This window comes from Sturnira hondurensis, unplaced genomic scaffold (genome assembly GCF_014824575.4).
Source record: "Sturnira hondurensis isolate 20B ecotype Veracruz unplaced genomic scaffold, ASM1482457v3 Scaffold0025598, whole genome shotgun sequence".
In the NCBI taxonomy this organism is placed as follows: Eukaryota; Metazoa; Chordata; class Mammalia; order Chiroptera; family Phyllostomidae; genus Sturnira; species Sturnira hondurensis.
Window position 1 is genome coordinate 2,285,438 of NW_028098229.1, and position 13,717 is coordinate 2,299,154.

The 13,717-nt window shown below is 36.4% G+C and overlaps 1 protein-coding gene across 1 annotated transcript in view; it reads right to left on the minus strand.

The window, feature by feature from the left end:
- The window catches only part of CUL2 (cullin 2), a 130,845-nt gene that overhangs the window by 112,877 nt on the left and 4,251 nt on the right, over nt 1–13,717 (minus strand). The window lies entirely within an intron of this gene.

Genomic DNA, 13,717 nt, shown 5'->3' on the forward strand with positions numbered 1-13,717 from the left:
GTGGTAGAGTCCGCGTACGGCAAGCGCAGAGAGCCTGCTTTAGTGCGATTGCGACAGGCCGCGGAAAGCCCAGTCTGAAGGCGCTGTGTGTGCTGCCCCCCTTAGCTGAGCTCGAGAGACTCAGAACCTGCCGAGTTTGGATCCGACAGTCTAATAACAATATTTCAGGTGTTTTCAACAAAAGTTCTTTCCTTTGAGTTGTTTCAGACCTGTGTGAATATTTTCGGGCACCACCATATCCCTGCCACACACTTCCACTGGCTTTTCAAGCAATCAGAAATATATTAGCAAAACTACTTTTCCCTCTGACATACTCTTTTTCTAGAGCATTTTCATCTAAAGACAAATTGAATCTTTACTACCGACTCGCCACCTCTCCGTCATCGTATCAGTGTGAAGGGCTTTCCTCCCTCACAATTTTAAACAGTAATGTTGACAACGTATTACCTGTCACCTATAAACACAGGACCACAATGGAACAAAAGCCTGACGCTACTCCTTATTTCCCTTTCACATCCTCGAGATTCCAGTGGGTCAGTCTTGCCAGAGTTTTGGTCAGTTCTTCATTTGCGCGTTTGAGCAAGCCTTTTTTTTTCCCTTCCAATCCTTTCTTCAAATGACTTGTACCAATCCTTCAAGGCCCATTTGAAATCCCGTCTCCTGATCTGATAAAACCTCAGCAGTCTTCCTACTAATCTGTTTCTCATGGCTTTTGAAGTCTGTACTCTTTGTTTTAATAAAATTATATACTGAATTCAATTCAACCATTTGTTTCCATTATATGACCTTTTTCTCATGTTCTCCCTGTTTTAATTCTGCAATTATCAAATGATGGTTCGGAAGACTCAGGAAATCTGCAAGCCTATTTGGAGTCCTGAGGTTAAAAACAATCTTCATAATTACACATGTTCTTTGTCCTTTTTTTATTGGGCTGGCATTTGTACTGCCGGTGTTCCAAACAACAGTAACACTGCTGACACTGCTTTATCGGGAATCAAGAGGATGGCACAAAATGCTCCTACTGTTTGCTACCACACCCTCCCCCTTTTTAAAATTGATTTAGAAATATCTTTGATGAAGTAGTAAAAAATATTAATTTTATAAATGTCAGCCCTTGTGTACACGTCTTTCTAATATTCTCTGAGAAAAAATAGAAAGTACACATGCTAGGATGGCTGTGGAAGAAAAACACCTGTGTGGCAGAGTTGTAAGCTGAACTATCTGCTTTTTTCATGGAACTCCATTTTTCCTTGAAAGAACAATTGACAAACCAATGTTACTCTGACTGGGGAACTGACAAATATTTCTCCAAAATGAACACAGTGAGCCTAACACTTCAGCAAAACAGCTGACAGTATTTGTTGCCAGTGATAAACTTTATAGATTTCAAGTAAAAATTAGAAATTTGGAAAACGTGTTCACCACCATCAGTTTGACAGTGTAAGAGTTTTCTGATGAAACTGTAATGCTCTTAATAAATATTACTTTTTGATATAGTATGAGGTAGGTCAGTATATGGATCATCTATGTGGCACAATAAACCAATATTTTCCAAGTGACTAATGCAGGACATTACAAAATCATGCATAGATAAAAGATCCATTCAAAGTACAAGATAGACAATGAATAAAATATGCATGTGCCACCTTGCATGCATGCGTGTGTAAGCACACATAAAAAGCAGAATACAAAGGTTCCCTGATGTGGTTTTAGATTCCTCATTATAACCATTAAAAAACAACCACTTGTCAAGTTATCTGCAGTATCAGAGAGGAATATCTACACTTAGAATATCTATATCTGTATTATTACTTACTATATATTGCATGTATAATGTGCACTTGTTTACCCAAATTTTCAAGGGAAAAATAAGGATGCGCATTATACATGGGTATTACTAATTTCATATCTATGTAAATGTTTGTAATTATTTTATTTATGCTTATGCATTAAAAGTGTAACTCTAGAAAGCAATAATTATATCCATATGCAAAATAAGACCCTGGAACATGATCATGGGTTTTGTTTCTAAACATAAATAAAAATTTGAATTAAAAAATTAAAATAAAAAACTTTTTCCCTGAAAGTTTAAGCCAAAAACGTGGGTGACATATTATACATGGGACTGCATTATGCATGGCAACATACAATATTCAAAAAAGACTTTTAAATTCTCCTCCTAAGGCCTATTTTCTTCATATATTTCAACTACAGAGAACCTAGCTGTCTTCATTAAGCCAGATATGAAAGATATACCCAAAAGGAACATGATGTCATTCTTCTCATTAACATTTTTTATTTTGAAAAACCTGGTTACTTTTCACAGAAACATGCAATTTATGTTAACATGTCTTTGGGTTTACTATTTTTAATAAATAGATTTTTTAATTTCTCTTTTTAATTCTCATATGGTAACTATCAATATATACAACCCACACAAACACAAGCTCTTTGAGTACCTTAATTTTTAAGAGTGTAAAGTGGTCCACACACCAAAAACTTTGAGAACCTCTGCTGTGACTCATAAATTGCCTCTGCTCTCACCACTCCTTTAAAGCTCTAGATAGAAATGTGGACTAGCATGAAGAGTGCCGACCATGAATCACTCTAACAAACCTCCGGTTCTAAACTCCAGAGATCCCTCTCACCATCTCATAGCTTATCCAACCAATGTAACAGGAATAATTACATTTCCAAAAAAATTATAGAATCCAAGCCTTTAATACTCATATTAAATTGAGTTTACTTTTTCTTCCAGAAAAATAAGTATCCTTAGGCCAACGTTTCAAGCTACCACTTCAAGCAAGGAGGATTGGTCTTCACCCCCAAACTAATCCTCAAACCCTAGTTCATCCACAAATTTTTTCCTTGTTTAACTTTTTAGCAAAGACTACATATGTTGCTAGAATATGTTTGGACTTTGTATAATGTTCATTGAATTCCTTTATTTATTTCTGATTTCAAAAGTAGTAATTTTTTTGTAAGACACTACCAATATTACAGAAATAAATAACCATGTTAAAATTGATAAATATGCCTCAAGGTATTTGCTATGAATATGATTAAATAACTTTCCATGAATTAGATCATGTTATAGATATGCTATTTTTTTAGCCAGCTGTTGCTCTTCATGAGAACACTTAAATAATTCTTTTTAAAAAATAATTCTTAGGCAAAGTAATTTACAAATTAACATTAGGGAGAAAATTTAATGAAAAATATTTTGAGTAGAATATCTCTAAATGTCATTACATAAATTGTTAAGCAAAACATATTCATTTTTTACTTGTGAATGTACATAATTTTCTCTTTCCAAATTTTCCAAGTTCATTCCATAATCTCCCTGTACCTACTATTTGAAGAGCCAACCAGAACCATTTTATGTCCTTATAAGATCGTCATATAGACATGAAACCAAAAAAGCCCTGATTTTTCTGGAACATTTATGATTTTAAATAATTTATCTAATTTTTATATTCTATACAGTAAACCTGAATCTTCACTGTCAATTTGCATTTCCTGGTTATACCATTTATTAAACATTTCCCAAATTTTGTTTCTAGTGAACTAATAAAGATGAGGTATCGAAGAATAGTTTTCATGTTTGGAGCATCTGATTAAAGAGCTATTCAATGCTTATGAAAGTGGAAGTCTCCCTTTTGGAAAAATATCTGACAGTAGGGCTGAGCAGGAATACACAGGATGAGCCTAGAGCACACTGTAGTGTGAGGAAGTAAGGAAGTATTCAGAAATAAAAATGTCAACACGGACAGGAGTTATACCAAAGGGCACAGGAATCAACATTAACAATGATAAGTCATTGTTGATGACTTAACAAAGGGCACATTAACAATGATAAGTCATTGTTGATAATATGTGCCCTTGCTGTGATGTGCTGAAAATGACACTGTCTTTACCTATGTGATCTTCCTACTTCAAACCCATATACTCCAATCAAATCATGAAAAAAACATCAGACAAATTCCAATAGAGGGTCATTCTACAAAATACCTGACCAGTACTCCTCAGATTATCAAGGTTATCAAAAACAAAATTGAGAAATTGTCCGAGCCGAGAGGAGACCTGAGTGCTAAATGTAATGTGGCATACTGGATAGGATCCTAAAACAGAAAAAGGACATCAGTAAAACACAAGGAAATCTGAACCATACAGATTTTAGTTAACAACAAGGTATCAAAATAGGTTCATGAACTGTAACAGATTACCATATTAATCTAAGATGTTAATAGGGAAAATGGGGGTGGAGTGGGGGGCAAAGGAGGTATGTGGGAACTCCCTATTAACTATTAATTTCTGTGTAAATCTAAAACTAAATCTATAACTAGTCATTATTCTATTTTAATCACCCACGGTATACTTAAAAGAAAAAAAAAGCACAAGGTCTCTAATCAGAAAAGCTAGGAGCTCATAAGATTTCCTATATTGGAAAGTGGAACCAAATGAAGAGGTTATATCTTTGACTCTCCTAGACAATTCTGGCAGAAAGCTATTTTAAAAGAAAAAAAAGGTATTCTCTTTCAAATAAAAGAAAAATTACCTATGAAGTTTTTATGTTTCTTTGCAGTCACATTCAGACAGGTAATTTAACAAGATCAAAGCTGTGTTCAAAGAGAGTTCATTTTAAAGAAATACCAATACTTGCATCATTTGAGATAGTACATTTAGAAGATGATTTCTCAGAACTGGGAATAGGGATGGACTCACATGAACAAGTATAAAGGACACATGGACAATAACTAAGGTGGGGGCCGGAAATGGGAGGGAGGTGGGGAGCACTGGGGGGCAGGGCTGGGAATATAAAACAGAAAACTGTACTTGAACAAGAATTAAATTTAAAAAAAGAACTGGAAATAGGGAGTGAATCTGAGCAAAGGATTACAATAAATACCATGTGATATGTGAAAGAAGGAGAGATGACATTTTTCTTCAGTGTTATGTCATATTAAAAGTATGTGTGTCACTACAAGTAAATGTGAATCATGATCCACCCAGATAAATGTGATGACAGAGAAGATGGGAGATTGTAACTTAATAAAAATAAGCAATGTAGGCCATCCATTTGAGAAGAAAGGGACAAAGAAAGCAGGGAAAATAAAATGTAACAAGTCTGGAAGAAAGCTAATTTAGAGAGAGGATAAATGGGCTACAAAACACAGTCCCTGGACAAAGGAAGATCTTAAGTATTTAAGTATGCTCAATATCATGTTGAAAATAGGAATGTATAAAATTATGCAACCAGATTTCTAAAACAGTATATTTACATATGGCAAGGACAGGAGATTTAGTTGAGTATCAATGCCTTTTCCAATAAGCAGAAGACAATTTCCAGTAAGCCCCCCTCCAAAAAAAATCAACCATTGTTAACCTTATACTTTACTCAGCTGGATCTCCGTGGGAAAGCAAATAAGACTAATAATATAGTTAGAATTGTACAATGGTTTAATATTCAATAAAACAAATATTCATGTTTTACACCAACCTAAAAAATTGTTAACAACCTCTTGCTTCCCAAAAGGTATCTTTTGCTAGTGAAAGAGAGAGAGAGGAGAGAGAAAGTAAAACATTCACAACATGTAGTCTTAGAAATCAGTATGTGTGTATATTTGGTGGATCTTTAACCTACCTAATTTATAAGAAGTTTCTCATAGCCTAGGTCCTCAACACATTTCCTTTCTAACTGTTGTGGAAGAAAAGAAAGTTTGAAGGCATGACCTCCTTGCACTGGTTTACATTTTGTTTTCTGTATTTACTTTTATTTTAAATTATAATAAAGTAAAATTTATTGGGAGAGGGGTGTATAGTTTTATCAATTTTAACACATATATAGATCTGTATAGCCACCACTATAATTAGGATTAAGAAGAGTTCTGGCACCCAACGAAATCTTTCTTGCTGTCCCTTAATATCACTTTGTTTTCTTTCAATGTCAACATGGGCTCACATCCATGTTCTTTACCATTTAAGTTTTTCTCCCTTCTTCCTGGCCATTTCTAACCAATAGATCCCATGAAAGAATGGAAGCAAGAAAAATGCCTGTATCAGTGGATGGGTACCTGGTTGTGAGAAGATCCTAGAAGAGGACCTCAGGGTAATGGAAAAGCGGGGAAACTTATTCATAACACAGGGATTCCAAGTGTTTCATTTGGGCAAGTCTCATAACCTTCAAGGAAGTCTCAGGTTCTTCATCTATGAAAGTGGGATTTGGAGAATTTAAACTCATGTAAGACACACAGTACCTGGATCAAGACATTCCTAAAGGAATACTGTAAAATGATTATTTTATAATTTTAACAGTAAGTATAATTTTATTCTAATTCAGATGCTATCTTAAATAGATGCCATTTTTTTTAATACAAGGCAAAAGGGACTTCTGGTCAAGACAGCGGCATAGGTAAACATGGCTTGCCTCCTCACACAACCAACTCAAAATTACAACTAAATACAGAACAACCATCACTCAGAACCATCAGAAATCAAGTTGAATAGAAATCCAACAACTACGGAATTAAAGAAACCACATCTATCCAGAGTGGTAGGAGGGGCTAGTCCCACAACCACGTGTGATAGATAAAAATTCAGGAGAGATATCATGGGAGAGAGGAGTCCCAGCCTCATACCACGCCCCCAAACCAGGGTTCCAGTGCCAGGAAGACAAGTTCCCATAACTTCTGGCTGCAAAAACCAGTGGGGACTGAGTTGGTGGAAGAAACTTCAAGAGTCCCAAGCAGTTCCCCTTAAAGAACCCACACACAGACTTACTCAGATTCACTCCTGAGCTCCAGCACCAGGGTAGCAGTTTAAAAGGCACTGATAACACACTGAAAGGAACTGAAGTGTCTGGCATCAAAGTGAGAGATGGGAATAGTTTTCTCCCAGATAGAAAGCTGAGCAGAGGCCATTGTCCCTTTCTGAGCCTTCCCTTTCCCCCAGAGCCACAGGGCTGATAGGCTGCTGCCCTATCTGAGACTCCATCAACCTAGCTAACACTGTTTGTCCCACCCTGGAAATCCCTGGAGACTCTTTCCCACCCAACTTACAGGCCCACCCAAATGGTTAACCATGACTTTTCCATATAAATGGCTGGTCTTGGTTTATGCTTCACAATTTCCTAAATCCTCTCAAACAAGCAACAGCAGGCCTCACTGATCCCCCACCCCCCATACCTCTTGATAAGTGGCCCCAGGCATGACACTAGCAACAGCCAGCCTAGATTAACAGTTTGGCTTAGTCTAGGAATCTCTAGGCCCAGCACAAGTAGCAGGCATCTCAGACTGCTTTATAGCTAATGCAGAGTGGCCCTGGGCAGAACACAAGTGGGGACTGAACTTGGCTTGCACCACCTGGGAAATCCCAGAACCTGCACATCCAGTGGACAACTACAGACCGAGTAAGAGAACAACCACCCTGCCCCTGCACAGCTGATCCTCCACAAAGGGTGGACATTGATGGTCAGTGGTCACAGCCAGTCCTTGCAGCTTGACTGGCCTGGGTAAATCCCTTCCATTGACTTGCCAATAGCAATCAAGACTCAACTACAAGAGGAGGGTGTACTCAGTCCACACAAAAGGTGCACATCAAGTACTGCACTTGGGTGAGAGAAGAGCCTGTGCCACTGGACCCTACAGGACACCTACTACATTAGGTCATGCCACCAAGTGAGGGAGTCATAGCAGCTCTACCTAATACATAGAAACAAACACAGAGAGGCTGCCAAAATGAGGAGACAAAGAAACATGGCTCAAATGAAAGAAGAGATTAAAACTCCAGCAAAAGAACTAAGCAAAATGGAGATAAACAATTTATCAGGTGCAGAGTTCAAAATACTGAGTATAAGGATGTACAAGGAACTTAGTGAGGACCTCCACAGAGTAAAAAAGATCCAGTCAGAAATGAAGGATACACTAATTGAAATAAACAATTTACAGGGAAACAACAGCAGAGTGGATGAAGCCAAGAATCAAATCAATGATTTAAAAAATAAGGAAGCAAAAAACCACCATTCAGAATAAAGTTATAAACAAGAAGAAAAAATAAACAAGAAGAAAAACTAATCCAAAAAATAAAAAAGAATAAAAACTAATCCAAAAAAGGAAGATAGTGTGAGCAGCCTGTGGGACAACTTCGAGTGCTATAACATTTGCCTCATAGGGGTGCCAGGAGAAGAGAAAGAACAAGAAATCGGAAATCTATTTGAAAAAATAATGAAAAAAAATTCCCCTAATTTGGTGAAGGAAATACATATGCAAGTCCAGGAAGCACAGAGAATCCCAAACAAGATGGATACAAAGAGGCCCCACTGCAAGACACATCATAATTAAAATGACAAAGGTTAAAGATAAAGAGAGAATCTTAAAAGCAGCAAGAGAAAAGAACTTAGTTACTACAGGAGCACCCCCATAAGACTGTCAACTGATATCTCAAAAGAAACTTTGCAGGCTAGAAGAAATTGGCAAGAAATATTCAAAGTCATGAAAGCAAGGACCTACAGCCAAGACTGCTCTACCCGGAAAAGCTATCATTTAGAATTAAAGGGCAGATAAAAATCTTCCCAGACAAGAAAAAACTAAAGGAGTTCATCATCACAAAACCATTATTATATAAAATGTTGAAGGGACTTATTTAAGAAAAAGTAGATCAAAACTGTGAACAATAAAATGGCAATAAATACATATCTATCAACAATTGAATCTAAAAAACAAAGCTAACAAGAACAGAGATAATCATGGATACAGAGAGTGTTGAGATGTTTGCCAGACGGGAGGGGGTTGTAGGGAAATGGGTGAAGCGGTGAGGGGATTAAGAAGTACACATAGGTAGTTAAAGAATAGCCTTCGGGATATAAAGTACAGTATAGGAAATGGAATAGCCAAAGAGTTTATATGCATGACCCATGGACAGGAACAATGGTGTGGAGATTGCCTGAGGCAGTGGGAGCGCTGAGTGGAGAGGTGGAGGAGTGCGGGGAAATTGGGACAATTGCAATAGCATAATCAATAAAAATCATTTAAAAATAAATAAGATTGTAAAAACTAAAAATAAAAAAATAAAATCAATTTAGAAGCAGCAAGAGTAGGAGAAGCTGCCTGACTCTTCTCTGTCTCTCTAAATTCAGCAAATAAATCTCCACGTGGTAAGCACCCTCATTGCTCCTCAAGGCTGAGAGATAACCTATCACAAGATTTTTTTTTTAATCCAGAGTCAAAAAAGTCTGTGTAAATAAACCTTCTAACGCTTTTACTAATTTATTGCCTAAGCCCAAACCTTGCTTAGGGTCATTTCTAATGAGCACTAACTTTCTTTGTCCTGCCAATTTCTAACAAATGTATTGTTTCTTTGTCTAAATAGTATTTTTTTAAATGCCTGGTTTGATCATTTCTTTGAGCCTCATTTTATGATCTGAGCATCACATTGTGATTCTCCCATGTACACATATTAAATTTCATTTTCTCCTGTTTAAAAAAATACATAATACAGGGCAAAAATTGTGTGAAAATTTGAAGGAAGTAAAATGGAGAATTGAATATTATGCCTACTAGCCTAATGGTTTTTATTAAAACAATTATTTTTCACTTTTAGTGACAGAATAATTACATCTAGACTAGCTTACAGAAGAATTCTAGTCTAGAAGAGTCTTTCCAAAAATTGATTTCACAGAGAGAGAAAGAGAGGAAGGAAAAATTGATCTGAGAGAGATAGAGACATGAACTTGTTGTTCTATTTATTTATGTATTCATTGGTTGCTTCTTGTATGTGTTCTGATAGAACCTACAACCCTGGCATATGGGGAGGACACTAACCAACTGAGCTACCCAGCCAGGGCCTAGAAGAGTCAAGTTTAGCCTCCAGATTCCACATTTATGATTCTATGTATAGGCTTTACCTATCTGTGTTGGGAAAGAATATATAAAACAGAGAGATGAAAATTCATATTTTTAAAAAACCCAAGCTACAGCACTTGATCTTAGAATAGATATTTTGCAAATACTTTGAAATATGTTATAAGTATATATACATTACAAACAATAACTGTTATGTTTTAAAAAGAGACAATAAAATCCACTATTTTGTAATCCACATTAACTTCTTTGTCTTCCAAGGTTTTAAAAAAGTAAACATACATTTAAAGTCTCCTTTTTATCAGAAAAATAATAACACTACTTGAACTTGAAATTTGTCCAGAATGGTCAAGTTTGCTCAAAGACACATCCTTACTTCCCAGAGTACTAATTTGGTTGATAATAAGGTTAGAAACCTGCAATTCCACCCATTTTGATAATTTTGAACATATCCTTCTTTAATGTGTTAATACTTTCCAATATTATTTCCTGGTACTCACCCAATCTATTCTGTTACTACACCAAACTTTTTACCGTCCCAAGACAAATCAGGTCCCTTTAATGGCTCTTTGCCTTCCTGTACATTGACCCTTTATCAGTAATATCTTTGTAACTGAGTAAAATCCTATTCATCCTACAGACTTTATTCTCTAAACCACTATGACCAAGCTGAATTAGTATTGAAACTCATACTTCTGTATGAGAACATCTTCCTTTCCATACTCTATCTTATGTATTCACATATTGGTCTCTCTGACTAGCTGTAAAGAACTGTGAAGGGCCTGAGAACTGACATCACTTGCAAGAAGACAAGTTGCCACAATTTCTTAAATGCTGGCAGAAGACATGGAACTCCCAGAGACAAAACTTTGTTACTTACAGCACAGCAGGAAGCACCAACTTCATGTTCACACTGTTTCCCTTGCCACAGTCCCCAAGTGTCAGAGGGTTGAAACAGAGCAGCCCAGGTGATTGTTGAGCACATAGTGATTTTGTTATAGCTGAGGAACCCTGAGCTCATGAATCTCAATTTTAATAATCAGCTGCCTTACAAGAGTTGTTTGTTATGTAACATTCTTGAAAAATAGTCTGGAACAAAAATAACCAGTGCCTGTCTGGAAAATGTGCAGAAATATGAGACACCCATTGGGCATTTATCTGCCAACACTAAGACTGAAAAGCAATTGAGCAGCTACTGCATACAAAACACTAGAAAATATAAGACTGAAATGTCTCATTGGATGATTAATAATAAATATTAGTTGCATGAATGATTTGAGTGGATAGAAAATTACTGGGCCACGTGGGTTTGCATATTTCCATGGTAGACATCTTTGTCTCTCTAGTTCCATTTTCTTCCTGAGCAACTAATGCTCATAATGCTGGAGGTAAGCTTTGGAATCAATTGTCAAATTGACTTTCTAATTAGAAATGGGTTTCATGTGAATCTGGCCAGTTTTTCCTCAGGATTTATAATCCCTAGATAATAGTTATAAGGAGACTCTGAGTTCTGCCCCTGCCTAATTTTCCAGCCTTGAGCTCTCTTACTGTCTTGTGTGTACTCTATGCTCCAGCCATATTGGTCCTCTATTTCCTCTAATGCCAAACTCCTTCCAAATGCAGAGCTTTTCTACAAGCTGTCCTTTGCCCAGGACAACTTCATACTGCCTCATCTCTGAGCTAACTCCTTACTCATCCTTCAAGATTCAGCTAAAAAGCTTCTTGTTCATGGAAGCCAATCTGCTCTTTAGACTTTATTGGGTTTCTATTTCATGTCTCTGTAACTTTTTGCATTTTCCTTTCAAAGTTTTATCACAGTTTAGTAGTCAAGTAATTATTTGTAAATTTAATGTTTATTTAATGTCTGTCTCCCCCAACTAACAATAAATTTTGGCTGAGCAGAGACCACATGTGTCTTGTATCACTTTATCCTTGCCTCCAGTGCAGTGCCTGAAACACAGTAAACCTTAATAAGTATTGTTGAATCAGCAGTATTGGAGCTGACCTGCCCATCACCTACACTATGAAATGTGAATCTGCCTCTGAGATTGGAGGGTGGCATCAGTGTCACCACATGCTCATAGTTGTGACTATCGGTCAACAGTAAGTGTATTCTTTCTTGTTGAGACCTTATGCTAATCTGCAGTCCTCAACACAATGAGAATGTCCAGGAGCCACTAACAACTGACCAGGGTTAACATGAGAGCTGAATTCATTTGTTGTTCTTCATGTATTTTTTATGATCCATGCATATGAAAAGATGATTGATTCAATTATAAATTAAATTCAACAAAAATGTATGAATCACTGTAGAGAATTAAGCACCTAATAATATATGGTTACTGCCTGGACAAGTGAGAACTCTTTCAACTACAAATGGAAAAAACAAGTTCAGGCACAAAATAAATGTATTGGTTCATATAACTAGAAAGTCCAGAGTGTGAGCTGGCATAACTTGATTCCATAAAGCAGTACTTTTTTCAAACTTTAATGTTCAAACAAATCACCTAGAGATCTTGTTAAAATGCAGATTCTGATTCACAGATCTGGGAAAGGCCTGATATTCTGCATTTCTGACAAGCTGCTCACTGATGTTGAAGCTGCCAGTCTAGGACCACACTTTCAGCAGCAAGTGTGGTCCTTTTCCTTAAGAAAAGGTTCTGGACAACCATCATATATGCAATATATTGCTTTCAAGGAGTTTTTAATCAAGTCACTTATCAATGTATATAGGCAGCATACAAGGTAGGAAAAAACAATAGGCAGAATACACACGTTGCATTTTTATATCTATTTCAAACTGGCACTGATTATACAATAGTATTCAAGGTATTCTAGTTGGTGTCCTCATTTACAGGGAAATATGAGGCACATAAAAGGGGCATCTAACCCAGTCTTAGAGATCAGAGACATTGGTTCATTCAGCACAGATTCCAACTCCCTTCTCCTTTGACTTAGTCCACAGAGAGCAAATACTTTGTTCTGGCTAGAGGAGGCCATGTGACACATTTCTGGACAAACGTTACAGGGGGACACTATCTTTTCTTTTCTTCCTTTTAAAAAAATGTATTTTTAGAGAGAGGGAAATATCAATGCATGGTTGCCTTTTGCACATCCCCTACTGGGAACCTGGCCCAAAACCCAGGCATGTGCTCCGACTGGGAATGGAACCCAGGAGCCTTTGGTTTCCAGGTTGGCACTCAATCCACTGAGACACACCAGCTAAGACTATCTTTTCTGAGTAAAAATGATAAAGTCTCACTAGAAGGCTTTTGTTCTTTGCCTTTTGTCCCTGGTCTTTTTCTTTCTGTCTGAATTTCGGTACAATACCTTTAGATATCAGCTATCTTAGTGACCATAGGGACAAAAGCCACACTACACTTTTAGGATAATACAGCAGAAGCATAAAATAATTCTGGGCCCATGTAAATATCTTTTTAAGTTTCTATATCATCTCTGCATTTGTTATCTTGTGAGACAAATAAATCCATCAGATGTTTACGCCACTGTTGATTTTATTTTACTCCCAGTCAAATGCAATTACAACCCATACAGAAGCCTTCATTATAGAAAGGTATATAACCTGAAACCCAGAAGCATTTAGACATTAACTAAGCAAAAATAAAACATATTAATTTTTAAAATTCATATTTAATTTACTAAACTTAAAGTTAAAAGCCAAATTTGTGATAAGCCCTTAAGCTCAATTTACAAATGTTGGTTTGTTAATACAACTATATAATACTTTACAAGTATATTACTTTACAAATATTATACAAGTATATTACTTGTATAATAACACATACAAGCTTTACTAAGTAATTTCCCTTAAATTTTTATTTATTTTTCTTTTTTTTAAA